The 26946-nt window shown below is 40.0% G+C and overlaps 1 pseudogene; it reads left to right on the top strand.

Moving 5' to 3' along the window:
• LOC111972085 (CUGBP Elav-like family member 5) overlaps positions 1-23036 on the top strand; it is a 387343-nt pseudogene extending 364307 nt beyond the window's left edge.
• The last annotated feature ends 3910 nt before the right edge of the window (positions 23037-26946 follow it).

Raw genomic sequence — 26946 nt, 5'->3', positions numbered from 1 at the left:
GCAGCAGCAGACTGGTGTATGTACGCAGCAGCAGACTGGTGTATGTACGCAGCAGCAGACTGGTGTATGTATGCAGCAGCAGACTGGTGTATATCTGCAGCAGCCTCCCCTTTCACATGTCGACCAGCCCATTACTTATTTAGAGTTCATTGAAGGAACACATGACATTACTGGCAAGGCTGTCTGTTTAAGGGGGCTGAGAGTTTCTACAGCCATTCAGAGACTTTGGGACTAATGCTCTAAATAAGTGGAATAATTAATTGTAACGTCAAAGACATGCTTTCATATTCTTTAGTGATGCTGACCCTCTGGGAGTGGGTTAAATGTATGCATCAAGTTGGTCTCATGGACTCTTATCTTGATTCCATGCATTGCCACTATACTTAGATATGTCCCACAATTCAGCTGTGCCAAATATGCGGCCTAGACATCAACTATAAAAAGTGTGAGCCTCTATCTTGATAACCTTAGCCTAAATCTCTCTTTAAGAACTGGAGATGTGCATAACATATCAGTGGCTGATGACAGGTGCCTCACTAAATCCCGCAATGCAGTGCCTGCATTTCCATAGACCACAAACAGTGCCGTAAAGATTACCATTCAAAGCCTGCCTGATCTTGAGGTAAACGTGGAGCATTATCCTCTTTTGTAATGATCTGAATCACCTCTGTGCCCACCTACCTATCATTGTGCCATAAAAACACAACAACATCAATAAAGCTCGTGTAGGACAGCCAAAAAAGTTTAGAGAGCCTCAAAGGTTAAAACCTTTTACAGCTGTGGGCTAAATCAGTGTCACACAAAGTGATTATTGGTAGTCTTAAACAAATCTACTTTGAAATAAAAGTATACACCTCACACACATGGTTATGGGCTTTAAAAAAGAAAACACCTGTACCATTTGTATTTGTATTTATTATGGAGGCAGCAGCTACTCTTCCTGGGGTGCAGCAAAATTAAGGAAGTTTATAAAATTTTAAAAACATACTGTGTGCCCTCTGTCCCCTACTCCACCACTACCACATATATACAGTACAAAAATCCATGTGTTTGTGTGTGTATAGTGCGTATAATATTGTGTGTGTGTGTATGCATGTATCTGTGCCTATGTTTGTGTTGCTTTACAGTACCCGCTGTTCCATAAGGTGTTTTTTTAATCTGGTTTTTAAATATAATTGTATTGCTTGCATGAGTTACTTGATGTGGAATAGAGTTCCATGTAGTCATGGCTCTATTTAGTACTGTGTGCATGCCAAAGTCTGTTCTGGACTTGGGGACTGTGAAGAGACCTCTGGTGGCATGTCTCGTGGGGTATGCATGGGTGTCCGAGCTGTGTGTCAGTTGTTCAAACAGACAGCTCGGTGCATCACAACATGTCAATACCTCTCACAAATACAAGTAGTGATGAAGTCAATCTCTCCTCCACTTTGAGCCAGGAGAGATTGACATACATATTATTAATATTAGCTGTCTGTGTACATCCAAGGGCCATCCGTGCTGCCCTATTCTGAACCAATTGCAATTCTCCTAAGTAATTTTTTGTGGCTCCACCACATGACAGAACAGTAGTCCAGGTGCAACAAAACTAGGGCCTGCAGGACCTGCCTTGTTGACAGTGCTGTCAAGAAGGTAGAGCAGCGCCTTATCATGGACAGACTTCTCCCCATCTTAGCTACTGTTGTATCAATATGTTTTTACCAGGACAGTTTACAATCCAGGGTAACTCCCAGCAGTTTAGTCACCTTAACTTGCTCAATTTCCACATTATTTATTACAAGATTTTGTTGAGGTTTAGGGTTTAGTGAATGATTTGTACCAAATACAATTATTTTAGTTTTTGAAATATTTAGGACTAACTTATTCCTTGCCACCCACTCTGATATGAACTGCAACTCTTTGTTAAGTGTTGCAGTAATTTCAGCTGCTGTAGTAGCTGACATGTATAGTGCTGAGTCATCCGCATACATAGACACTCTGGCTTTCCTCAAAGCCAGTGGCATGTCATTAGTAAAGATTGAAAAAAGTAATGGGCCTAGACAGCTACCCTGGGGAATTCCTGATTCTACCTGGATTATGTTGGAAAGTCTTCAATTAAAGAACACCTTCTTTGTTCTGTTAGACAGGTAACTCTTCATCCACGATATAGCAGGGTGTGTAAAGCCATAACACATAAGTTTTGCCAGCAGCAGACTATGATCGATAATGTCAAAGGCCGCACTCAAGTCTAACAAAACAGCCGCCACAATTTATTTATCATCAATTTCTCTCAGCCAATCATCAGTAATTTGTGTAAGTGCTGTGCTTGTTGAATGTCCATCTCTATAAGCGTACTGAAAGTTTGTTGTCAATTTATTTACTGTAAAATAGTGTTGTATCTGGTCAAACACAATTTTTACCAGAGGTTTACTAAGGATTGGTAACAGGCTGATTGGTCAGCTATTTGAGCCATTAAAGGGGGCTTTACTATTCTTAGGTAGCGGAATGACTTTTGCTTCCCTCCAAGCCTGAGGGCACACACCTTCTAGTCTTAAATTGAAGATGTGGCAAATAGGAGTGGCAATATCGAATGCTATTATCCTCAGTAATTTTCCATCCAAGTTGTCAGACCCCGGTGGCTTGTCATTGTTGATAGACAACAATACTTTTTTCACCTCTTCCACAGTAACTTTACGGAATTTAAAATTACGATGCTTGTCTTTCATAATTTGGTCAGATATACTTGGATGTGTAGTGGCAGCATTTGTTGCTGGCATGTTATGCCTAAGTTTGCTAGTCTTGCCAATGAAAAAAATCATTAAAGTAGTTGGCAATATCAGTTGGTTTTGTGATGAATGAGCCATCTGTTTCATTGAATGATGGAGCTGAGTTTGCCTTTTTKCCCAGAATTTAATTTAAGGTGCTACAAAGCTTTTTACTATCATTCTTTATTTCATTTATCTTGGTTTCATAGTGTAGTTTCTTCTTATTTTTATTCAATTTAGTCACATGATTTCTCAATTTGCAATAAGTTTGTCAATCGGTTGAGCAGCCAGACTTATTTGCCATTCCTTTTGCCTCACCCCTCTCAACCATACAATTGTTCAATTCCTCATCAATCCACGGGGATTTAACATTTTTTACAGTCATTTTCTTAATGGGTGCATGCTTATTAGCCACTGGAATAAGCAATTTCAGTTTCTGTTTGCTCCTCATTACACACCATGGACCAACAGATATTCTTTACATCAATAACATAGGAATCACTACAAAACCTATTGTATGACCTCTTATACACTATATTAGGCCCAGCCTTTGGAACTTTGGTTTTCCTAGATGGCTATTGGCTATTATATTGTGATCACTACATCCGATGGATCTGGATACTGCTTTAGAGCACAATTCTGCAGCATAAGCGAAGATGTGATCAATATATATTGATGATTTCATTCCTGTGCTGTTTGTAACTACCCTGGTAGGTTGACTGATAACCTGAACAAGGTTGCAGGCACTGGTTACAGTTTGAAGCTTTTTCTTGAGTGGGCAGCTTGATGAAAGCCAGTCAATATTTAAATCACCCAGAAAATATACCTCTCTGTTGATATCACATACGTTATCAACCATTTCACAGTTGTTATCCAGATACTGACTGTTAGCATTTGGTGGTCTATATATATGTCAGATTTAGTCTTTATATACAATACCGTTTAAAAGTTTGGGGTCACTTAGAAATGTCCTTGTTTTCCATGAAATATAGTCAAGACGTTGACAAGGTTATAAATAATGATTTTTAATTGAAATAGTAATTGTGTCCTTCAAACTTTGCTTTCGTCAAAGAATACTCCATTTGCAGCAATTACAGCCTTTGGCAGACCTTTGGCATTCTAGTTGTCAATTTGTTGAGGTAATCTGAAGAGATTTCACCCCATACTTCCTGAAGCACCTCCCACAAGTTGGATTGACTTAATAGGCACTTCTTATGTACCTTACGGTCAAGGTTCTCCCACAACAGCTAAATAGGGTTGAGATCCGGTGACTGTGCTGGCCACTCCATTATAGATAGAATACCAGCTGAATGCTTCTTCCCTAAATAGTTATTGCATAGTTTGGAGCTGTGCTTTGGGTCATTGTCCTGTTGTAGGAGGAAATTGGCTCCAATTAAGCACCGTCCACAGGGTATGGCATGGCATTGCAAAATGGAGTGATAGCCTTCCTTCTTCAAGATCCCTTTTACCCTGTACAAATCTCCCACTTGACCACCACCAAAGCACCCCGAAAACATCACATTGCCTCCACCATGCTTGACAGATGGCGTCAAGCAATCCTCCAGCATCTTTTCATTTTTTCTGTGTCTCACGAATGTTCTTCTTTGTGATCAGAACACCTCAAACTTAGATGAGTCTGTCCTTAACACTTTTTTACAATCTTCCTCTGTCCAGTGTCTGTGTTCTTTTGCCCATCTTAATCTTTTATTTTTATTGGCCAGTCTGAGATGTGGCTTTTTCTTTGCAACTCTGCATCTCAAATCTGTTGACGTTGAGACTGGTGTTTTGCGGGTATTATTTAATGAAGCTGCCAGTTGAGGTCTTGTGAGGCGTCTGTTTCTCAAACTAGACACTCTAATGTACTTATACTCTTGCTCAGCTGTGCACCGGGGCCTCCCACTCCTCTTTCTATTCTGATTAGAGCCAGTTTGCACTGTTCTGTGAAGGGAGTAGTGCACAGCGTTGTATGAGATCTTCAGTTTCTTGGCAATTTCTTGCATGGAATAGCCTTAATTTCTCAAGAATAGACTGATGAGTTTCAGAAGAAAGGTCTTTGTTTCTGCCCATTTTGAGCCTGTATTCGAACCCATAAATGCTGATGCTCCAGATACTCAACTAGTCTAAAGAAGGCTAGTTTTATTGCTTCTTTAATCAGAACAACAATTTTCAGCTGTGCTAACATAATTGCAAAAGGGTTTTCTAATGATCAATTAGCCTTTTAAAATGTTAAACTTGGATTAGCTAGCACAACGTGCGATTGGAACACAGGAGTGATGGTTGCTGATAATGGGTCTCTGTACGCCTATGTAGATATTCCATAAGAAATCTGCCATTTCCAGCTTCAATAGTCATTTACAACATTAACAACGTCTACACTGTATTTCTGATCAGTTTGATGTTATTTTAATGGACAAAAAATTTGCTTTTCTTTCAAAACAAGGACATTTCTAAGTGACCCTAACTTTTGAACGGTAGTGTACATCACAGAAGACTGAAATGTAAGCAAAACTGTTTGACAAAGAAACACCGGATTTTTGCTTTATGTTATTTTATATCATCTTTATTAATTATGAAAATATGAAAAATATGAATAACATTCCACCCATGAGGCCAAAGAGGGTGCTTTTGGTCATTGACTGCAGGAAAGGGCCACGGGGAGTTCTCTGAAAACAATGAAACATCCATTTGATCAACAGATGTAAAGCATTTCAGCTTGATGGCGCATAAGCAGCCGGCCAGATGGTTGACTTGATTAGAGCATGTGTCCTTACAATGATACATGATGATGCTTATTGAAAATAATGTTCAGCAGGTGCACTTCCTGAGCTACAAAAGAAATCAAAATGAAACGGTAAAAAAAGATGTACCGATCCCAGGGGACAGATAGGGGGAGGGGTGTGAAAGGAAAATGGCAGTCAAGAGTGCTTTGTTAGGTCAATCACATGAGCAGGAAGTGTATAATCAAAGTCACATAATGTTATGTTCCAGAGCGCTGCACTACATGGGCTGAATGCATATGTTCCATGTAGGGCCCTGCCTAACCGCACTCCCATTCAATTCAGCCCTGACTGTGTCATTGATGAAAGTGGGTTTAGATTGGGGTCAAAAACATGATGCAGGACAATTCCACAAAGTGATTAATGCCACAGCTGAAGCTAATGAGCTGTTTGACATAGTGTTTGTGACCACCTGAAGGACTCCGTGCAGCACTACACCTCAGTGGGAATGGCTGCCTGGCTGCCTGACTGGGCTGCCTGCCTGTCTGACTGACTGGGCTGCCTGCCTGACTGGGCTGCCTGCCTGCCTGCCTGGGCTCAGGGCTGCTTCACCTTGGGTTGCTGTGTGTCACATTAGCCATGGGATTCCAGCTCAGACAGAATCCCCCCATTGGCACAAGCCCCATTTGTCCTCCCAGGGTTGCTGCATACAGACCACGACACTGAATCACATTTTATAAAATATCTACCATATAAAGACTCACCATCATCTAAAATAGAGCTCCTTTTTTTAGGCTGGACTTCATCACATTACAATGGATAGGATTGTAATGTTCAGTAGCAACATTTTGTAGATTTCTTGCTAACTTAATCTACACCAAGACCGTTTTACCTTCACATTTGAACAACTAGATTATATACGATTATATACGATTGCACCTAGTTTTTTAAATCAACGAAATGAAAACATCAGTTATGAATGCTTATTTCTTGCTTCACTAAGAGACTGTCCTTGTGTACATAATGACTGTGGTCCTCTCCAATATGGGTCCAGTGCTCCTTGTTGATTTGATTGTATAATTAGCATAATACATACTTATTTTGCATATGGCTGGCCTCTTTCTCAGTGCAATCATAATAGGGTGTAAATCCACAATTTTCCCAAAGAATAGACTGCAATAATGTAAATGTAATTACGCTTTCATAGCATAAAACCAAGTGGACTATGTAGTAGAGTCACTTCATGGCATAATAACTGTAGAAAGCTGACAGATAAGACAGAGTTGTGTAATATAAGCAATCTCTTGACCCATAGCATCCTATTACACATTCTGGAGTACAAAACAACATGTCATTATTTTGGGCCAATGCCTTCAGTAAACAGGCATATGTATATTCACATGCTTGTGTGTGCTTTGCAAATGAATATGATTTTCACAATGCGAGGCTATATGTACACTGGAGTATAAAATGAAATGTTTTGTTATGTATGGCACCATATGGAGAACAATCTTTGTCATGCTCAAGCTCGAAAGACATTTACTGAGGCCTGCTCCTAATATCTGAGCAGTAGGTTATGTGATGTTATGGGTGTGTGAACAAAAGGAATATGAGGCTAAATGAAATCATGTTCTCAGTATATTMTTCACAATCCCACCTGTCCATAGCGAAGTACTTATTGTATACCAAAGGTTTGAGCAGTTTCACCCCCCAGAGATATACACTGAGTGTACAAAACATTTGGAACATCTTCCTAATATTGAGTTTTACCCCCCCCCCCCCCCCAACACACACCCCTTTTGCCCTCAGAACAGCTACAATTTGTCAGGGTATGGACTCTACAGGTGTCGAAAGCGTTCCACAAGGATGCTGGCCCATGTTGACTCGTCAGCTGTCAGAGCAGCTTACCGATCGCTGCAGCTGTACACAGCCCATCTGTAAATAGCCCATCCAACCAACTACCTACCTCATCCCCATATTTGTTTTTCTGCTCTTTTGCACACCAGTATTTCTACTTGCACATCCTCATCTGCACATATATCACTCCAGTGTAAATTGCTAAATTGTAATTACTTTGCCACTATTGGCCTATTTATTGCCTTACCTCCTTACTTCATTTGCACACACTGTATACAGATTTTTCTATTCTGTTATCGACTGTACAATTTTTTGTCCCATGTGTAACTCTGTGTTGTTTTTGTTGAACTGCTTTGCTTTATCTTGGCCAGGTCGCAGTTGTAAAATGAGAACTTGTTCTCAGATGGCCTACCTGGTTAAATAAAGGTGAGAAAAAAAAAATGAAAAAAAAAAGCCTTCCCACAGTTGTGTCAAGTTGGCTGGATATCGTTTGGGTGGTGGACCATTCTTGATACACACGGGAAACTGTTGAGAATGAAAAACCCAGCAGTGTTGCAGTTCTTGACATGGACCGGTGCACCTGGCACCTACTACCATACCCTGTTCAAAGGCACTTAAATCTTTTGTCTTGTCCATTCACCCTCTGAATGGCACACATGCACAATCCATTGTCTCAAGGCTTAGAAATTATTATTTAACCTGTCTCCTCCCCTTCGTCTACACTGATTGAAGTGGGTAACATGTGACATCAATAAGGGATCATAGCTTTCACCTGGATTCACCTGGTCAGTTTATGTCATTGAAAGATGTTTTGTACACTCAGTGTATTGGTGTCAATATAGGTGTCAATAGGTGTCAATATATTGGTGTCAATATAGGTGTTATCTCTCTCAGAGATATATACTGGTGTTTATGAAAGGGCCAAAAGATTGTCAAAGACTCCAGCCACCCAAGTCATAGACTGTTCTCTCTGCTGCTGCACGGCAAGTGGTACCGGTGCACCAGGTCTGGAACCAAGAGGACCCTGAACATCTTCTACCCCCAAGCCATAGGACTGCTAAATAGTTAGTTAAATAGTTAACCAAATACTGTAGCTACCAGGAATATCTGCCTTGACTCTTTTTGCACAAACTTTTTTTATTCATCACATACATTGCTGCTACTCTTCACTATGTCACTTTATTCCTAGTTATGTGTATATATCTACCTCAACTACCTCGTACCCCTGCACATTGACTCAGTACTGGTCCTCCTTGTATATAGACAAGTTATTACCTCGTACCCCTGCACATTGACTCAGTACTGGACCTCCTTGTATATAGACAAGTTATTACCTCGTACCCCTGGACATTGACTCAGTACTGGTCCTCCTTGTATATAGACAAGTTATTACCTCGTACCCCTGGACATTGACTCAGTACTGGTACCCCTTGTATATAGTCAAGTTATCATTAACTCAGTACTGGTCCTCCTTGTATAAAGCCAAGTTATCGTTACTCATTGTGTATCTATTACTACTTTTATTACTACGTGTTTTACTTTTCTATTATTTCTCTATTTTCTTTCTCTCTGCATTGTTGGGAAGGGACCTTTAAGTAAGCATTTCACTGTTAGTCCACACCTGTAGATGCATGTGACGAATTAACTTTGATTTAAGCTGAGTAGTGTTCATTATTTAAAGCTATTTATTTCTCTATTTATATCTGTACTCTCTCACATTACACGTGGTGGACATGGCTCCCTGCTGCTGTCTCTCCTCCATGATACACTGGGCTCTCCCTGGCCCCAAGGTCCACCAGTGCCGCCCAACCAGCACAATCTCCCAACCTGTGACTTCTATAATCTCCTTTCTCTGGGCTCTTATCCCACACTGCATCTGCCTGCTGACCCTGAGGCACACGGCGGCCGCCACCCACTGCTAAGCCTTGGAAAATGAATTTGCCTGATGATGGAGAGGCTGCATTATGGCGCTGTACAGTAGAGTGCGTGTGGTCTGCCAGACTGGCTGTCTGAGCCCTCAGAACGGGGAGCAGCAGTCTCCTGGGGCCCCGCAAGAGAATGGGCCAGAGCTGCAGACTAATTCATCACAGGTCGGCAGAAAACAAGCAATTGCAGGGAGCTTAAACAAAGAAATGGTGCAAAAGACACAAAAGCTCTCACCGGGACCCAGGCAATTCCCCTGGTCACAGCGGTTGGCTGCATGAGTGTCAGGTTAAAGAAGGATTTTTAAGCCTTGAGACAATGAATTGTGTATGTGTGCCATTCAGAGAATGAATGGGCAAGACAAACGATTTAACTGCCTTTGAACGAGGTATGGTAGTGGGTGCCAAGCTCACCAATTTGAGTGTAACAAGAACTGCAACGTGCTGGGTTTTTCACGCTCAACAGTTTCCCGTGTGTATCAAGAATGGTCCACCACCCAAAGGACATCTAGCCAACTTGACACAACTGTGGGAAGCATTGGAGTCAACATGGGCCAGCATCCCTGTGGAACGTTTTCGACACCTGTAGAGTCCATACCCTGACCAAATGAGGCTCTTCTGAGGGCAAAAGAGGTGAGGGGTGGGGGATTGCAACACAATATTGGGAAGGTTTTCTTAATGTTTTGCACACTCAGTGTATATCTCTGAGAGAGAAAAGGGGGTGAAACTGCTCAACATTTGATATAGGTACTTTCAATTGCACTAGTGGGATTATGAAGAATATACTGAGAACACAATTTAATTTAGCCTCATATTACTTTTGTTTTTACTTTAGTTCTTTACTTCTCTATAGAGGCTCTTTATTTCTCTATAGAGGCTCTTTACTTCTCTAGAGAGGCTCTTTATTTCTCTATAGAGGCTCTTTACTTCTCTAGAGAGGCTCTTTTACTTCTTTATAGAAGCTCTTTAAGCTTCTCTATAGAGGCTCTTTGTGCCTTTCGATAGGAGGCTCTTTACTTCTCTCATAGGAAGGCTCTTTACTTCTCCTATAGGAAACCGATTTTAACTTCTGCGTATAGAGGCTCTTTACTGTCTCTATAAGTGCTCTTTACTTCTCTATAGAAGGCCTCTTTCACTTCTGCTATAGAGGGGAATCCTTTACTTTGCTCTAATAGAGGATCTTTGACTGTCTCTATAGAGGCTCTTGTACTGTCTCTATAGTGGCTCTTTACTTCTTTATAGAGGCTCGTTACTGTGCTCTTATAGAGGCTCTTTACTTCTCTATAGAGGCATCGTTTACTTCTTTTATTTACGTCTCTATAGAGGCTCTTTTACTTCTCTATAGTGGCTCGTTTAACTTCTCTATAGAGGCATCTTTACTTCTCTATAGAGGATCTTTACTTCTCTATAGAGGATCTTCACTTCTCTATAGAAGCTCTTTACTTCTCTATAGAGGCGCTTTACTTCTCTAAGTGGGCTCTTTACTTCTCTATAGAGGTTTTTACTTCTCTATAGAGGATCTTTACTTCTCTATAGAGGATCTTTACTTCTCTATAGAGGCTCTTTACCTTCTCTATAGTGGCTCTTTACTTCTCTATAGAGGCTCTTTACTTCTCTATAGAGACCTTTACTTCTCTATAGAGGCTCTTAACTTCTCTATAGAGGCTCTTTACTTCTGCTATAGAGGCTCTTTACTTCTCTATAGAGGCTCTTTACTTCTCTATAGAATGCTATTTACTTCTCTATAAGAGGGCTCTTTAACTTCTCTATAGAGGCTCTTTGCTTCTCTATAGAGACTCTTTACTTCTCTATAGAGGCTCTTTTTACTTCTCTATATAAACTATTTACTTCTCTATAGAAGCTATTTACCTTCTCTATAGAAGCTCTTTAACTTCTCTGTAGAGAGGCTCTTTACTTTCTCTATAGAAGCTATTTACTTTCTCTTCAGAAGCTATTTACTTCTCTATAGAGGCTCTTCTCTATAGAGGCTCATTACTTCTCTATAGAGGCTCTTTACTTCTCTGTAGAGGCCTCTTTACTTCTCTATAGAGGCTCTTTACTTCTCTATAGAGGCTCTTTACTTACTCTATCAGAAGCTCTTTATTCCTGTAGAGGCTCTTTACTTCTCTATAGAAGGCTCTTTACTTCTCTGTAGAGGCTTCTTTACTTCTCTATAGAAGCTCTTTACTTCTCTGTAGAGACTCTTTACTCTCTATAGAAGCTCTTTACTTCTCTGTAGAGACTCTTGTACTATCTCTGTAGAGGCTCTTTACTTCTTAGAAGCTCTTTACTTCTTGTAGAGACTCTTTACTTCTCTATAGAGGCTCTTTACTTCTCTATAGAAGCTCTTTACTTCTCTGTAAGAGACTCTACTTCTCTTATAGAAGCTCTTTACTTCGTATATAGAGGCTCTTTACTTCTCTATAGAAGCTCTTACTTCTCTGTAGAGGCTCTTTACTTCTCTATAGAAGCTCTTTACTTCTCTGTAAGAAGGCTCTTTACTTCTCTATAGAAAATATTTACTTCTCTATAGAGGCTCTTTACTTCTCTATAGAGACTGTTTACTTCTCTATAAGAGGCTCCTTTACTTCTCTATAGAAGCTCTTTACTTCTCTGTAGAGGCTCTTACTTCTCTATAGGCTCTTTACTTCTTTAGAGCTCTTTACTCTTTCTATAGAGGCCTTTACTTCTCTATAGAAGCTCTTTGCTTCTCTATAGAGGCTCTTTACTTCTCTATAGAGGCTCTTTACTTTCCTATAGAAGCTCTTTTACTTCTCTGTAGAGGCTCTTTTACTTCTCTATAGAAGCTATTTACTTCTCTTTTAGAAGCTATTTACTTCTTTATAGAGGCTCTTTACTTCTCTATAGAGGCTCATTACTTCTATATAGAGGCTCTTTACTTCTCTGTAGAGGCTCTTTACTTCTCTATAGAGGCTCTTTACTTCTCTATAGAGGCTCATTACTCTCTTGTAGAGACTCTTACTTCTTGTAGAGGCTCTTTACTTCTTCTATAGAGGCTCTTTACTTCTCTATAGAGAGCTCTTTACTTCTCTTAGAGGCTTTTACTTCTCTTAGAAGCTCTTTACTTCTCTATAGAGGCTCTTTACTTCTCTGTAGCTTACTTCTCTATAGAGGCTTTTACTTCTCTATAGAGGCTCTTTACTTCTCTATAGAAGCTCTTACTTCTCTATAGAGGCTCTTTACTTCTCTATAGAGCGTCTTTACTTCTTATAGAAGATTTACTTCTCTATAGAGGCTCTTTACTTCTCTATAGAGGCCTTTACTTCTCTATAGAAGCTCTTTACTTCTCTGTAGAGGCTCTTTACTTCTCTATAGAAAGATTTACTTCTCTGTAGAGACGCTTTTACTTCTCTATAGAGGCTCTTTAATTCTCTATAGAAAGCTCTTTGCTTCTCTATAGAGGGCTCTTTATTCTCTCTAGAGGCTCTTTACTTCTCTATAGAAGCTCTTTACTTCTCTGTAGAGGCTCTTTACTTTCTATAGAAGCTATTTACTTCTCTTTAGAAGCTATTTACTTCTCTATAGAGGCTCTTTATTCTCTATAGAGGCCTCATTACTTCTCTATAGAGGCTCTTTACTTCTCTGTAGAGGCTCTTTACTTCTCTATAGAGGCTCTTTACTTCTCTATAGAGGCTCTTTACTTCTCTATAGAAGCTCTTTACTTCTCTATAGAGGCTCTTTACTTCTCTATAAGGCTCTTTACTTCTCTATAGAAAAGATTTACTTCTCTATAGAGGCTTTTTACCTTCTCTATAGAGGCTCTTTACTTCTCTTATAGAGGCTATTTACTTCTCTATAGAGGCTCTTTACTTCTCATATGAAGCTCTTTACTTCTCTATAGAAGCTCTTTACTTCTCTGTAGAGGCTCTTTACTTCTCTATAGAAGCTCTTTACTTCTCTGTAGAGACTCTTTACTCTCTATAGAGGCTCTTTACTTCTCTATAGAAGCTCTTTGCTTCTCTATAGAGGCTCTTTACTTCTCTATAGAGGCTTCTTTAACTTCTCTATAGAAGCTCTTTACTTCTCTGTAGAGGCTCTTACTTCTCTATGAAGCTCTTTTACTTCTCTGTAGAGACTCTTTACTTCTCTATAGAGGCTCTTTACTTCTCTATAGGCTCTTTCTGTAAAGCTCTTTACTTCTCTTAGCTCCTTTAGCTTCTCTATTAAGAACTTCTCTATAGAGGCTTTTATTCTCTTATAGAGGCTCTTTACTTCTCTATAGAGGCTCTTTACTTCTCTATAAGAAGCTCTTTATTCTCTGTAGAGGCTCTTTACTTCTCTATGAGCTCTTACTTCTATAGAAGCTCTTCTTTCTTTAGAGGTCTTTACTTCTCTATAAGAGCGCTCTTTACTTCTCTATAGAGTCTGCTTCTCTGTAGAGGCTCTTTACCTCTCTATAGAAGCTATTTACTTCTCTTAGAGCTTTTACTTCTCTATAGAGGCTCTTTACTTCTTTAGAGGCTCATTACTTCTCTATAGAGGCTCTTTACTTCTCTTGTAGGGCTCTTTACTTTCTATGAGGCTCTTTATTCTCTATAGAGGCTCTTTACTTCTCTATAGAAGCTCTTTACTTCTCTATAGAGCTCTTTACTTCTCTATAGAGGCTCTTTACTTCTCTATAGAAAGATTTACTTCTCTATAGAGGCTCTTTACTTCTCTATAGAGGCGATTTACTTCTCTATAGAGGCGATTTACTTCTCTATAGAGGGTATTTACTTCTCTATAGAGGCTATTTACTTCTCTAAGAGGCTCTTTACTTCTCTATAGAGGCTCTTTACTTCTCTATAGAGGCTCATTACTTTCTCTATAGAGGCTCTTTACTTCTCTATAGAGTCATTACTTCTCTATGAGGCTCTTTACTTCTCTATAGAGGCTCTTTACTTCTCTATAGAGGCTTCTTTACTTCTCTATAGAGGCTCTTTACTTCTATATAGAGGCTCTTTACTTCTATATAGAAACGTTTTACTTCTCTATAGAGGCTCTTTACTTCTCTATAGAGGCTCTTTACTACTCTGTCTTTACCGAGGTGGTCCCCAGGGGCCGTTTCTCAGCGAGGGCTGTTTCTCCACCATGGAGCTTACTTTCAAAGTAGCCACCATCCATATTGAGATCCTCCTAAAATAGACTCATTCACATTCCACCCAAGATTGCACATTTTCAACATGAGGCTGGTTTTAAAGGATCATCCAATTCTATTCGAACCGTGAAACATCCTGCAACCATGTGGTTGTGTGTGTGTGTGTGTGTGTGTGTGTTGTGTGTGTGTGTGTGTGTGTGTGTGTGGTGTGTGTGTGTGTGTGTGTGGTGTGTGTGTGTGGTGTGTGTGTGTGTGTGTGTGTGTGTGTGTGTGTGCTTATTCATGGTGTGTCAAACTATTGGATTTTTCATGATGTTTAAAGATGGTAGGAGTCTATGTTTTGCTCTCCCTGTCCACTCTGAGCAAATCTTTCACTGTAATCTCCTCTATCTCTCAGGATTTTACTGGAGTTGCATAATGGTTTCCTCATCCTGTTCATACTCAGAGCCAGCAGGGTATCTCGGAAACACAACAGACAGGCTCATTTTTTTACAGGGTCCCAGTTTTCCAGCGGGATGTCTCACCACCAGCGCCTGCTATGTAACAGTCCTGTGGATGGAGGGAAGGAGGTGTAGTGAGCAAAATTGTGTATGTGTGTATGTGTGGGTATATATATGTGTGTGGGGGGTAGTCTGAAAAAGTATAAATGTCCTTGTCTCAGCAGGCCTCAGCTCGCCACCAGCCAACATTACCACTCCCAACATCGTCACTCCCATCGTCAATGGCTTCACGGGTATCCCCCACCATCAGCACAACGGACATCCCGCCGTTGAGACCATGTATACCAACGGTCTCTCGCCCTACTCCACCCAGAGCCCCCCGCCGCAGACACGCTCCAGCAAGCCTTCACCGGAGTACAGAATACACAGGTATTGTAACAGCATCGAGAAGTAGAGCAATACACAGGTATTGTACACATCGAGAAGTAGAGCAATACACAGGTATTGTACACATCGAGAAGTAGAGCAATACACAGCACAGGTACTGTGCACACTGGCCCGAATCCTTAAGCCCTGACCCAGACTGAGAGAGATGTGCACTAATATGGTGCAGGAGTAAAATCAGGGATGTGTTGGTGTACCATGGAGCAGAATGGCTACTGTATCTTTACAGGTGCATATTATTTTGCAATGCAACATTGAATGACAAACTACATAACTGACAGCATATACACAGCATACCTGACCGAAAACAAGAGAGATACTGTATTGAGACGTATAGAGATCTATATGAGATATACCAATACAAAGTGTGTGTGTGGGTGTGTGTGTGTGTGTGTGTGTGTGTGTGTGTGTGTGTGTGTGTGTGCGTGCGTGCGTGCGTGCGTGCGTGCGTGTGTGCGTGCGTGCGTGCGTGCGTGTGTTACAGCTATCTACCCAGCCGGCACACTGACTCCCATAGGTCAGACTCTGCCTCAGCCATCACAGGTCATCCAGCAGCAGCAACAGAGAGAAGGTGAGGGTGAGAGAATAATATTTATATTTTACAATGCTATTGTAAATATTCACTTTTATTGCTTTATTGTCATATTTCTATATTCCAATTTACAGGTTTAAGAGTATTATGTTAAATACAATTGCATTTCATATTTTGTTATTACACTTTCCTAGTAATATTGTCCAGGTTTTATAATGCAGTGATTAAATGTTCTCATTTTGAAAGTTAAAGTGTTACATGGTACTCTGTACGCATAATGGTATTATCTGGGGCAAAACTAATCAATCATCATCATCTATGTGATGCAGGATGGGCTTTGGCTTCAACCTTTTCCTAAAAGTAGACTACATGGAGATTACATTAGAGCATGTACAGTATTGGTTGATTGCATTGTGTAATCCATTGACTGGGTTCAAACACATTTCTAGTCACATCTCAATCTGCTTAGCTGATTATGATGACAACTATGTGGGATGTCATGTCATTTTGGATTCACTATTTCTAAGTCGTTACCAATCTGTTTTTCCTCAAATAAGTATGCGTTTATTATTATTATTATGTAGGCCTTTGTGTTGATGAAATAGTCTGATTTCCACCATTGTTTGACTAGATTAGATGCTTGAATGAAGGCTTAATGCTGCCTCTGAACGTCTCCATCTAAACCAATCAGCAAGTCTCCACCTCAGTGATGTCATGGTGCCACACCATGCAAAATCAAATCAAAGTTGGAAAATGCACAATTTGTATTTGTGGTGGTAAGCACAGTGTTATTATTTATAAATACTGTCACAGAACTCAGAACAAATGTATTTCTTTGCCACTCCATTAGTCGTGCTCCTCAGATCTGTTCCCTGACCAAGTGAGAAGCAACGGGTCTGCAGGCAGTGATACATAAAGCAGTAAATAGGTCTGATTGTGGTTTCCATGGTTTCTGTGTGTTCGCAGGGCCCGAGGGCTGTAACCTGTTCATCTACCACCTGCCACAGGAGTTTGGAGATAATGAACTCATGCAGATGTTTCTGCCTTTCGGGAGCGTCATCTCCTCCAAGGTCTTTATGGACCGAGCTACCAACCAGAGCAAATGTTTCGGTGAGTTTTTGCGATGTACTAGTTTTAAAGCTAGTTATAAATAGGTGGTCTATATTTGTTCTGTCAACCAATCAATTAAAACAGTTTCATGTATTGCAAATAAGGCAATGATAGTATGATTCCTGTGCTATTTCAACAAAAGTGAACTTTTTAAACAAATTGGTAGCCTATAATCCCTTTGTTATCTCAGTGGGGATGTCCTCAGAGCTTGAAAAGCGTTTATCTATCTGTTTACTACAAAGCTTTGGAATAGGATGTATGTAGCCACAGCATCAAGATCACCACTCTGTAACCCCAATACCTGTCAATACCCAGGGTGCACTGGTGCTGATTCACACCCCAACCTGGATCTGGTCCCACTTGGCTCCACAGACCAGACCTGACTTTGGGCTTGAAAAAACAAAGTGGGGATGAAGGATGAAAAATGTGTCAAAGGACAATTATAGATCAGCATTTGTTTTCAGTTGAGGGAGCCRCACATCCCTGGGTAAAACTGATTTCTGCCATGCTCTCAGGGCGAACTTAATAACATAGAAATTCATAAAAGAAGACCTATTTGCAGTATTGACTAATACACTATGCATTTACAACATAATGTTAGGTCTGACAGGGATGCTTTGTAGGGTAATTAATCTAGAAAGCAGGAAGAGGGTTAAACCTAGACTGATGGTGCATGGAGAACAGCTGACATGGAGAGCTCCCCTTAAAGGAGGTTTAAGTCCACATCCTTCCCTGTTATCTGTGRCACGGTTGGCTCGGGGTCCTCCTTTCATCCTCTCCTCCTCCCTCCCTCCCTCCCTCTCTCCCCCTTAACCCTTCCCCCTAATGGGGCATTATAGGCAGACACCTTCCTCCCATGTGGCAGGAGACCTAGGGAGGCTCCTGCTGTTTTTCATGGGTCATCGACTGTTGCTAATGACACTCTAGACACTGGGGAGTGCATCAACCGGAGCCACACTCCACTGCAGTTTCTGGTCACTTACTTTTAAGGCTTTATTCTTACACTTGATGGAAACAGGATGCTCAGCATGAGTTTGGGCTTGAGTGTCTAGGGCCGTACACATGTGCCTCTGCTTCGGCCTGTCTCTCTGTGTTCATCTGTGTGGGCTCTGCTTTGCTGTGCAAGTGGCACAACCACAAACGCATGCTCATTGATATATATTGAAGAGCGTTTGAGAGTGTTTGCACAAAGCTACATGGAGAAGCAAAACGGTTCAAATGACAGAAATTGTTATATATTGTTCAATATTGTTCAACATTACTTTTGTTCCCATCAAAATAAGAACTTTGATATAATAAATAGTCAAAGCATAATGCTATTAGATTGAGCAAGGGCATTGTTTGAAATCATTTCTCTGTTTCCTCATAATTCAATATTTTTTTGGCTACATTTTTGTATTGTACAGTTTTGGCTTTTAGGTTTATACACTTTGTGTCTTTTCTCCTATAGGGTTTGTGAGCTTCGACAACCCAGCTAGCGCACAGGCAGCTATTCAAGCCATGAACGGCTTTCAGATTGGAATGAAGAGGTTGAAAGTCCAGTTGAAACGACCGAAGGATGCCAGCCGCCCTTACTGACACAGCCTAGCCCTCAGTATTCACTGCAACAGCACAGGTAAGCCCAGTGGACTTTCTTATAGACTCAGACTGATAGAATGCCTGTCAACTAGAAATGGGAAAATCTATCATCATCATGATAGACACAGATTGACTGAATTGCAAATGTGGGCTGGCTTTCTCCAAACCATCACACTGATATCATGGGCAGAATTGAATAATTACAAATAACTGTAAAATCTATACCTCAAGAAATGTAATCTACATATCTAAATAACTTCAAAAGAAAGTAAGCTAGATCTAAACATGCTTTGATATTTGTTTTCTAGGTTTTGAGAAAACTGAAGATATCTTGGAGTTCAACTTTTTTCTTTGAAAACAAAAAAAAATGTTTTAAAAAACATCAACACGAGGAATTTTTGAAGACATATCAGCATTTACTTATGAAGAAGACATAGGGTACTGCGGAGGTGTGGAGTTAGCAGAAACTACACAGAAGGCTATAGGAGGAGGTGTGGAGTTAGCAGAAACTACACAGAAGGACTTCAACAACAACGCAACAAACGGCACAGTGCAAGACAGACTAGAGAAGTAAAAAATGGAAAAAAGATGTGAAACTCTTAACAACAGAACTTTTCTCGTTGAGACTTGAATTGTTAATTAAGCAACAAACAAACAAAAAGCAGCAACAACAAATAGATTTCTATATACGTATTATATACACATATATATAAAGAAAAAGGCGCTTGTGGCTTTTACTATACTGGACAAATGAGGGTTAACACTTGAAGATCAAGAAAAAGTGGTAAAAGAAGCTATTCTGTCCCACTGATGGACTTTCTTACTCTTTCCCTCTTTCTCTAATTCTCTCACCATCTTTAAGCAAGCGCAGAACTATGGCTTTCTCGGGTCACTGAGGTTTCCATTAGCTACAGTACATCTGAAAATATTTCACCCCTAAGGGACCAAAGGACCAAACATTTGTATTGTTCTAAACGGTAATATATACTATTATTGATTCTAATACTGCAAACTACAATTAATAATGTTACAAGTTAAAACTTAAGAAGAAACTTACTAGCTTCCGGTTGAAGGAGGAAAAAGGGTTTGGTTTATTTTCCTTTTACATTTATAGTTACTGGGTTTGAGAATATTTAAACAAAATATAAAAAATATAAAAATATTTTAAAAGCTATACTATTTTAGTGGACGTAGAATATGTGGATTAGAGATTTTTTCGGGCATGTTCAGATTTGCTTTTAGCAGTCATCCTTCACCCTTACATTCCAATTTTGCACTTTTCATTTTCGACATATCTCTCTCTAGTAACTTCTCTGGTTGGAGCAATAAGGCAACTCTGAGTAGTTGCACATGAAGCTCAACACAGTAGTGCCAAAAGATATCCTGTAAATTGTGTCAAACCAAACATTCAAGACATACAGTGTATTGAGCAATGTCTTCAATCATCTGCTGTTGTAGTCCTCTGTCAGTGCACTGCATTCCATCGTGATGTATTGTCATTGTGGACCCCCATCTTTTTCATTGCAGAAAAAGGCATTCCGTGTCAGGAAAAAGCCAGGCAGCATCATTAAAGCACTGACAATACAGTTAATCTGACCACTAAGAACAGCGGTAAAAGTGCCACCCAGTAGTGTGGATATGTAGTAGTAAAGAAGTGCAACACCTTTAACTGGTTAATAAAATATACAAATTAGCCTGACAATGGTTATAAAATTGCTATCCAAGCTGCGCAGGGCTTGCCGGGTCTTGCCCCCTTCCGCTGTCAACCTTCTCCAGCTGCTCTCTGCAGGGGGGGCCCTCCCCGCTCAAGCACATCTCTTTTTATAGGGACCATCAGTTTACGGGGACCTGAGAGCTAACGCGCATCATAATTAGGGTAATGCTAATATTGATCAGATGGAGAGCAACACTGCAGGGCAAAAGATGCACAATCAATTAACACACATGACATATATCTAATACATTCCTGGAATGGAAACAAATGGTTCTATGTAGCATAGCAGCAAACAATGAGGTCAAACGGAGGCCTGCCTGTTTGCTGTAGGTGGGACTTAACTAAAGAGCAGATGCAGTCTTTCCATTGGGCACAATAGCACACTGAGAGGAGAGCTCTTTTACCATGAGGAACAGCTTGGCTTTAGCAGCCTTAGGAGGTCAAATTAATAGCAAAATGATCCATCAATTAGACTGCAGCAGGCTTGACTTTAAATGTAGTTACTGCAGCTGCTCGGAAGGGGAGTCAAAACCAGGAACACAAACTCTGCCACAGAGGGACAACACCAAAGCAGACTATTAGCCTGAACAACCAATACTGTGTTTTCTAGTAGTTGGCAACACATATGGCCAGATTGATTAGAAAAAGTAAACTGTTAAAGCAGTAGAAGTTACAATTCCAATTAAATATGAACATGGTTTACACTAATGATATGTCTGGGATGAAATTGGTTTGAAGATGTGTCTCTTCGGTGTAGTAGTAGTTCTACTCAATTCTATTCCCTTTTCTAATTTCCATCGCAAAGCTATTCTATTATCATACTCATTCTCCTCTGATGCCTATCCATCTCCCACTGAGAGGCATCTCCCTCCCTCTCTCTCTTTCTCTCTCTCCCCCCCCTCTCCCCTCCTCTCTCTCTCTCTCTCTCTCTCTTTCTCTGTCTCTCTCTCTCTCTATCTCTCCTGTAGGTTGACAGAGTCCAGCCTAGCTTCTCTCTGCTCATTCTGCCTATTTAGACACTGTTTTGTTCCACCACACATCCCGTCTGTCTGTCTGCCTGATGACTGGCAAATGGCATCTCTTGGGTTTGAATAACTGAGCAACAAACCAGAATGACAATTTGACTGAGCAAGTATTCCCTACCAGCATATATATTTAGTGCTCTCTGAAGAGTGCTGAATGTAAGCCTCAGCATTGAAACCAAATGGACAATGCATACTGAACTTGCCCACTGACAGCAACAACAGGCTAGAGTTCTTGTATGCTGTCACGGTGTTGTAATGCCTTTATCAACATCGGAGTTGCCAAATCTCAGTCGAATGCATTTATAAAGGGAAAACATCTATTTAATTCCTCCATCAGACATTAAAATGTGCAGATTCTATATCCAAAAAAGGGAGAAGCGGATGAAAGATGAACAATATTCATATGCAGCAGTGCAATTGGTAGTAGTAAATAGTAGTAGATTAAATGTTTGATGATGTTTTAGTAGGTGAAATAGTCGCAAATTATAGAACAAGATAGATTAAGAACATAATGACAAGGTAGGTATTTGAACACAGTCTTTTCATGAGTTACTGTGTTGGTTCCCTCCATTTTCCCTCCCCTGTCTGTACTTGGCACCTTAGGAAGCTGTTATATACAGACATGTGCCCCAAGGGTAGCTACTGGAGGGATTTTTACATTATTAAAATCAAATTAAATTCAACAGCTTGGGTAATACAAATTAAAGATGGCAACTGTGGCTGAAATGTAATTAGTTTGAGAAATGTGAGGTTATTTTTGTGGAGGGGGAAAAGTTTAAAGAGTACAATAATTGCGATGGAGGCGTGTGGATGGAGACTGTTTATATCAATTCCAGTATTATTTGCCCATTGTGCGCGAGTTTACAGGTGCTGTCCTATCTGATTTGGAGGCAACACTAGTAATTCTCATTGCACTAACTAAAATTGAAACGACGTGCTTGAGCCAGTGAAATGTTTTACACTGTTTTCATTCTCGCAACATTCTGCCATGTTCAAACTTTGTCATTCCATCTCTCCAACCATGATGCTCACTCAATATCTGAGCATGCTCAATAGGGGGGCTGGGGGGTTAAAGATTATAATAATGGTACTAGCTACTTGCTTTAACAATATTATTATTTACCTATGGTTTGAATGCTAAGGATAGTAGCTTATTATTAATATGAAATCTGTATATTATGGAAAATCAGCACAGGTCCTTTCTTTGGGTGGGTTGAATGGGTGGAATGGGGAGGGAGGGGAGGGTTTTTGCTTCATAAAGATGTTAAACCTCTGGTTTCTCAGCACAAAGCATACAAAAATATATGACAAAAGTATTGAATCTGTTTAGTAGACTTTATTGACATGTTATAGGGCAAGGGAAACATTTCAGTGCTATTCTCTTAACCTGGACCAGAACAATGCTGTTTACAGTTTTTAAAAAATTCAAGAGGAGAGCACCACCTATCTGCTTGATGGGCTCAGTACAGCATGGTTAACTGAAATGGAAAGCAGTACCTTTTTATAAATAATAAATCAATTAAAATATGTGTTCTTTAATAGCCTGAGAAACCAAACGTTTTTCCCCTTGTTGACATTTCTTGAATACTTGCTGCTTAGATTATTTCATATTAATTATTAAGGATTTAATGGTTTTATAATTATTTATTTGATCAGGTAAGAAACTTGATATGTAAATGTATTTATTAATCTATTTCTTTAATTGTTTATTTACTGATGTATTTATTTAATTCATAATTTATTTAATCTATTTCTTTTATTGTTCTGTTACGATAAAGTATGTATAAAAGGAAATGCTTATTGGGGCTTTTCTCTTTCTCTCCTTTTTTTCAATTTTACAATAAAATTTCAAACTGGATGTTGCATTCTCAGATGTGTAATAAATGCATAACTACACCACAGAAAAGGGGAGTCGTTGCACAAACAGCCATTTCAGGTGTCCATCCCTGTGTATGTCTATGGGTATAGGGTAATTGAGTGTGCTGAAATGGCCATTATCACTGATTGCCTTATGCCCTTTCAGCACATTACCAGCAGTACCAATCACATGCAATCTCTAGGGCAACACCTCCAAGACCTTCCGTAAACAAACTCGTGATAATTCATTGGAAAATATCTGATAGGAGTCTGTTCTAGAATTCACAGTGTAGCATAGAGCCAGGCAGTAGGGGAAATGTATCCATTTTATACTCCTATAGAAACCTAATGAGGCAAGGTGTAGAGTGATTGAAATGACCTGTCATCCTAAAGACTGAGGGCCCAGTGCTCTGCTATTTAATAGGTTACCTCTGATGGTATGGTTATTGGAAATTATATATTTTAAGGCCAATTTTGATGGGTAACAAAAACCAGAGGGAATGATGCTACATTTTCATCGACCACGTATATTTATGGAGGGATATTGGGCAGGAACCGTCAAAATGATTGCGTTACAAATAAAGAAACTCATTTACATTTACGTCATTTAGCAGACGCTCTTATCCAGAGCGACTTACAAATTGGAAAGTTCATACATATTCATCCTGGTCCCCCCGTGGGGAATGAACCCACAACCCTGGCGTTGCAAGCGCCATGCTCTACCAACTGAGCCACACGGGACCACTCATAAAACATAAATACTGTACACACATTATGCTATCAGTGCAAATAATATAAATCATGGCAGCTGCACGAACAGATAGCACCTTCATGCAATACTGACAAAAAGTACAGTATATCCATGAAAATATACCATGTCTTAGGTAGACACAGGAAAACAAACAAATGTGTTATCACTGACTTGACAAATTGGCCTGTGTAGTAAAAATCTAAAGATAGGCTATTTAGTGACAGAAACAGTATGGCTGTGACACTACAGTAATGAATAGGGGAAGAACATTTTAAAGAGCAGTGGGAAAAGGGAGGACAAAAAAAGTAGAGCCACTGGCTCATGAAATAAATTGGCCCAATTATAATAAAGTGTGGCTCTTGGTCAGTGTGCAAGCCCGGCAGTTCATCTTTATTACAATCAAGTTAATGAAAATCAATCCCCCTCCYGATAAACTCTTATCTCCACAGCCTTTGCGCACCCCGTGTGCAGGGACATAATAAATTAGGGTAATATTGCCTTTGATGAGGGAGTGAATTGCAAATTATTGTAACTTTCCAAGATTTATGATGCAGATGCCGAGTGGGGTTTTTCCAGGCACTGGGATGCAGAGGTGCCATTTGTTAAAAGTTTAGTGACACAGCCTCATAACAGAACTATACACAACTGTCCAGGTAATCTCTACTGTGTATTGCCTTACTGTACAGCAGTGCAACTACCACTGCAATGGCATGAATTACTTATTGCATAGGATGAAGGAACATCCTTTTTATTTTACACAATACAGTGAATAGAATGCACAACAGGCCTGCTGAAAGACACAACCCAGGGGAGGGTATACAGCAACATAAGCGGCTGCTTAGAGTTGTACATCAGCAGTTTTTCTCTTGCTATGTCAGTCACTAATCAGGTTTCCATCCACACGTTTTCTCTTGCTATGTCAGTCACTAACCAGGTTTCCATCCACAGTTTTTCTCTTGCTATGTCAGTCACTAACCGGGTTTCCATCCACACTTTTTCTCTAGTTATGTCAGTCATCAACAGGTTTCCATCCACAGTTTTCTTCTTGCTATGTCAGTCACTAACCAGGTTTCCATCCACACGTTTTCTCTTGCTATGTCATCACTAACCAGGTTTCCATCCACAGTTTTTCTCTTGCTATGTCAGTCACTAACCGGGTTTCCATCCACACTTTTTCTCTAGTTATGTCAGTCACTAACCAGGTTTCCATCCACGTTTTTTCTCTTGCTTTGTCAGTCACTAACCAGGTTTCCATCCACAGTTTTTCTCTTGCTTTGTCAGTCACTAACCAGGTTTCCATCCACAGTTTTTATGCGAGTAAAGTCACACCGTATTAAAAACAATCACGACACCTGTGATGGAAACAGCAAGTTTCGGTACAATTTTATAAATGGCGACAGATAATTTTTTCCTTCAACATGGTGGGAACTTTTTGTGTATTTAAAATGTATTATGAGAGGAAATGGCGGTGGGAATGCCTTTTGCACAAATGTTGATATAATAACCAACATATCGAAGTAAACTTGGAGTCACGTGATGATATGCTCTGTGGTCCTGCCATTATCAATTAAATGTATTCATAAAGCTTTTTGACAAAGCTATTGGTAGAGTTGAAAATGTGATTTATTTTAATCCGCAGCAATTCAGTTTGGTGGAAACATACCACTGGTGGGAAAATTCACATATTTTATTTTTGCGGATTTTATAACAATGGCAATAAAATCTGTCGCCAATTGGATGGAAACCAAGCTACTGACAGACACTCAATTAGTCATGTCAGGTAACAATTTTTTGATTGGTATTTAGTCTAGCTAGTTATCTAAACTTGTAGAAATCATGGCCGAATACCAACCGGTCATGCAGGGCATGTGTCCAAAGGCCCTGACCTCCAGGGGGCCCATATTGATTTTGTTGGTCATTGTCACTCAAATATCATATTAACATGGCATTAGCAGGGTTGGGGAGTAACTGATTACAGGTACTGACAGTTGCACTTAATCTGATTACAAAAAAACATGGAACAGTAATCAGTTACATTACCAGTAAAAATATTGTTATCGGATTACAGATACTTTTGGAAAACTGCATTACTTCTTGGATTACTTTTAAATTCAGAAATTATGTCTGAGAAAAAATACATTATGACACCTTTCTGTTTTCTCAATGACATTCATTTCAGCAAAAAGGCGCAGTTTGAAGATTTTTCCACCTGAGTGAGTCTGACCACAAGTCAGAGACCACTATGATGACACACCAAATGCGTTTGATGGATCTTTTTTTGTCTTCTTCTAATGCCTCTTAAATGGAAAGTAATCCAAAAGAATACATGTAATCAGATTACGATATTGAGTTTGGGTAATCCAAAAATGATGTTACTGATTAACATTTTGGACAGATAATTAGTAACTGAAACAGATTACATTTAGAAAGTAACCTACCAACCCTGGGCATGACATCGCAAAATGTGTAGAATTGCAGGATATTAGTTTTAAAAACTGCAAAAATGTCTCTCTACCCCATGGCAAAATGTCTAGAATAGCAGGAAATTTACTTTAAGCTTAATATTTTCTCTCCGCTTTCAAGAGAGGGCCACTAAAATGTTATGCCACGAGGTTGGGGGCCCCCTAGCCAAATCTCACGTAGGGAACACAAAAGGCTAGGGCCAGGCGTGAGGGTATGTATTTACTTAAGTAGAAATGTCAGCCCTCCTTTATACTATTATTGTCTCTCATACCAGAGTAGTTTGATATGTAGGTCAGTGGCCATGCGTGCATCAGGTTGTCTGTATCAGAGACATGTTCGGGTTCCTCCTGTCAGCCTGATTATTGAAGAGACAGAGAAACATTGGCTTGTTCAAGTATGAAAGCCTGTGTTTTGAGATAGCTGGGATCATCCAGAATCCCCCTCCCCATACACACCATCCACCTACAGCAACTGCTAACATGTTGGCTTATGTTAAGTTCTGTTGTTCTGTTGCTGAGATCTATGCAACAGTGTGTGAGTGGTGTCTATGTGCTGAATTACAAATTGCTGTATCTTACACAAGCACAAAGGTAGGGCCACAAACTAGGCCCACAAACCAGGGCCTGAATGCATAACTCTTTTACCATTATGCACAGCACACTAGCTACCTGCCACTGATTCATGGGAAAACAGGACG

This window comes from Salvelinus sp. IW2-2015, linkage group LG13 (assembly GCF_002910315.2).
Source record: "Salvelinus sp. IW2-2015 linkage group LG13, ASM291031v2, whole genome shotgun sequence".
Taxonomy (NCBI): Eukaryota; Metazoa; Chordata; class Actinopteri; order Salmoniformes; family Salmonidae; genus Salvelinus; species Salvelinus sp. IW2-2015.
This window is presented reverse-complemented; position numbering and strand designations above follow the sequence as displayed.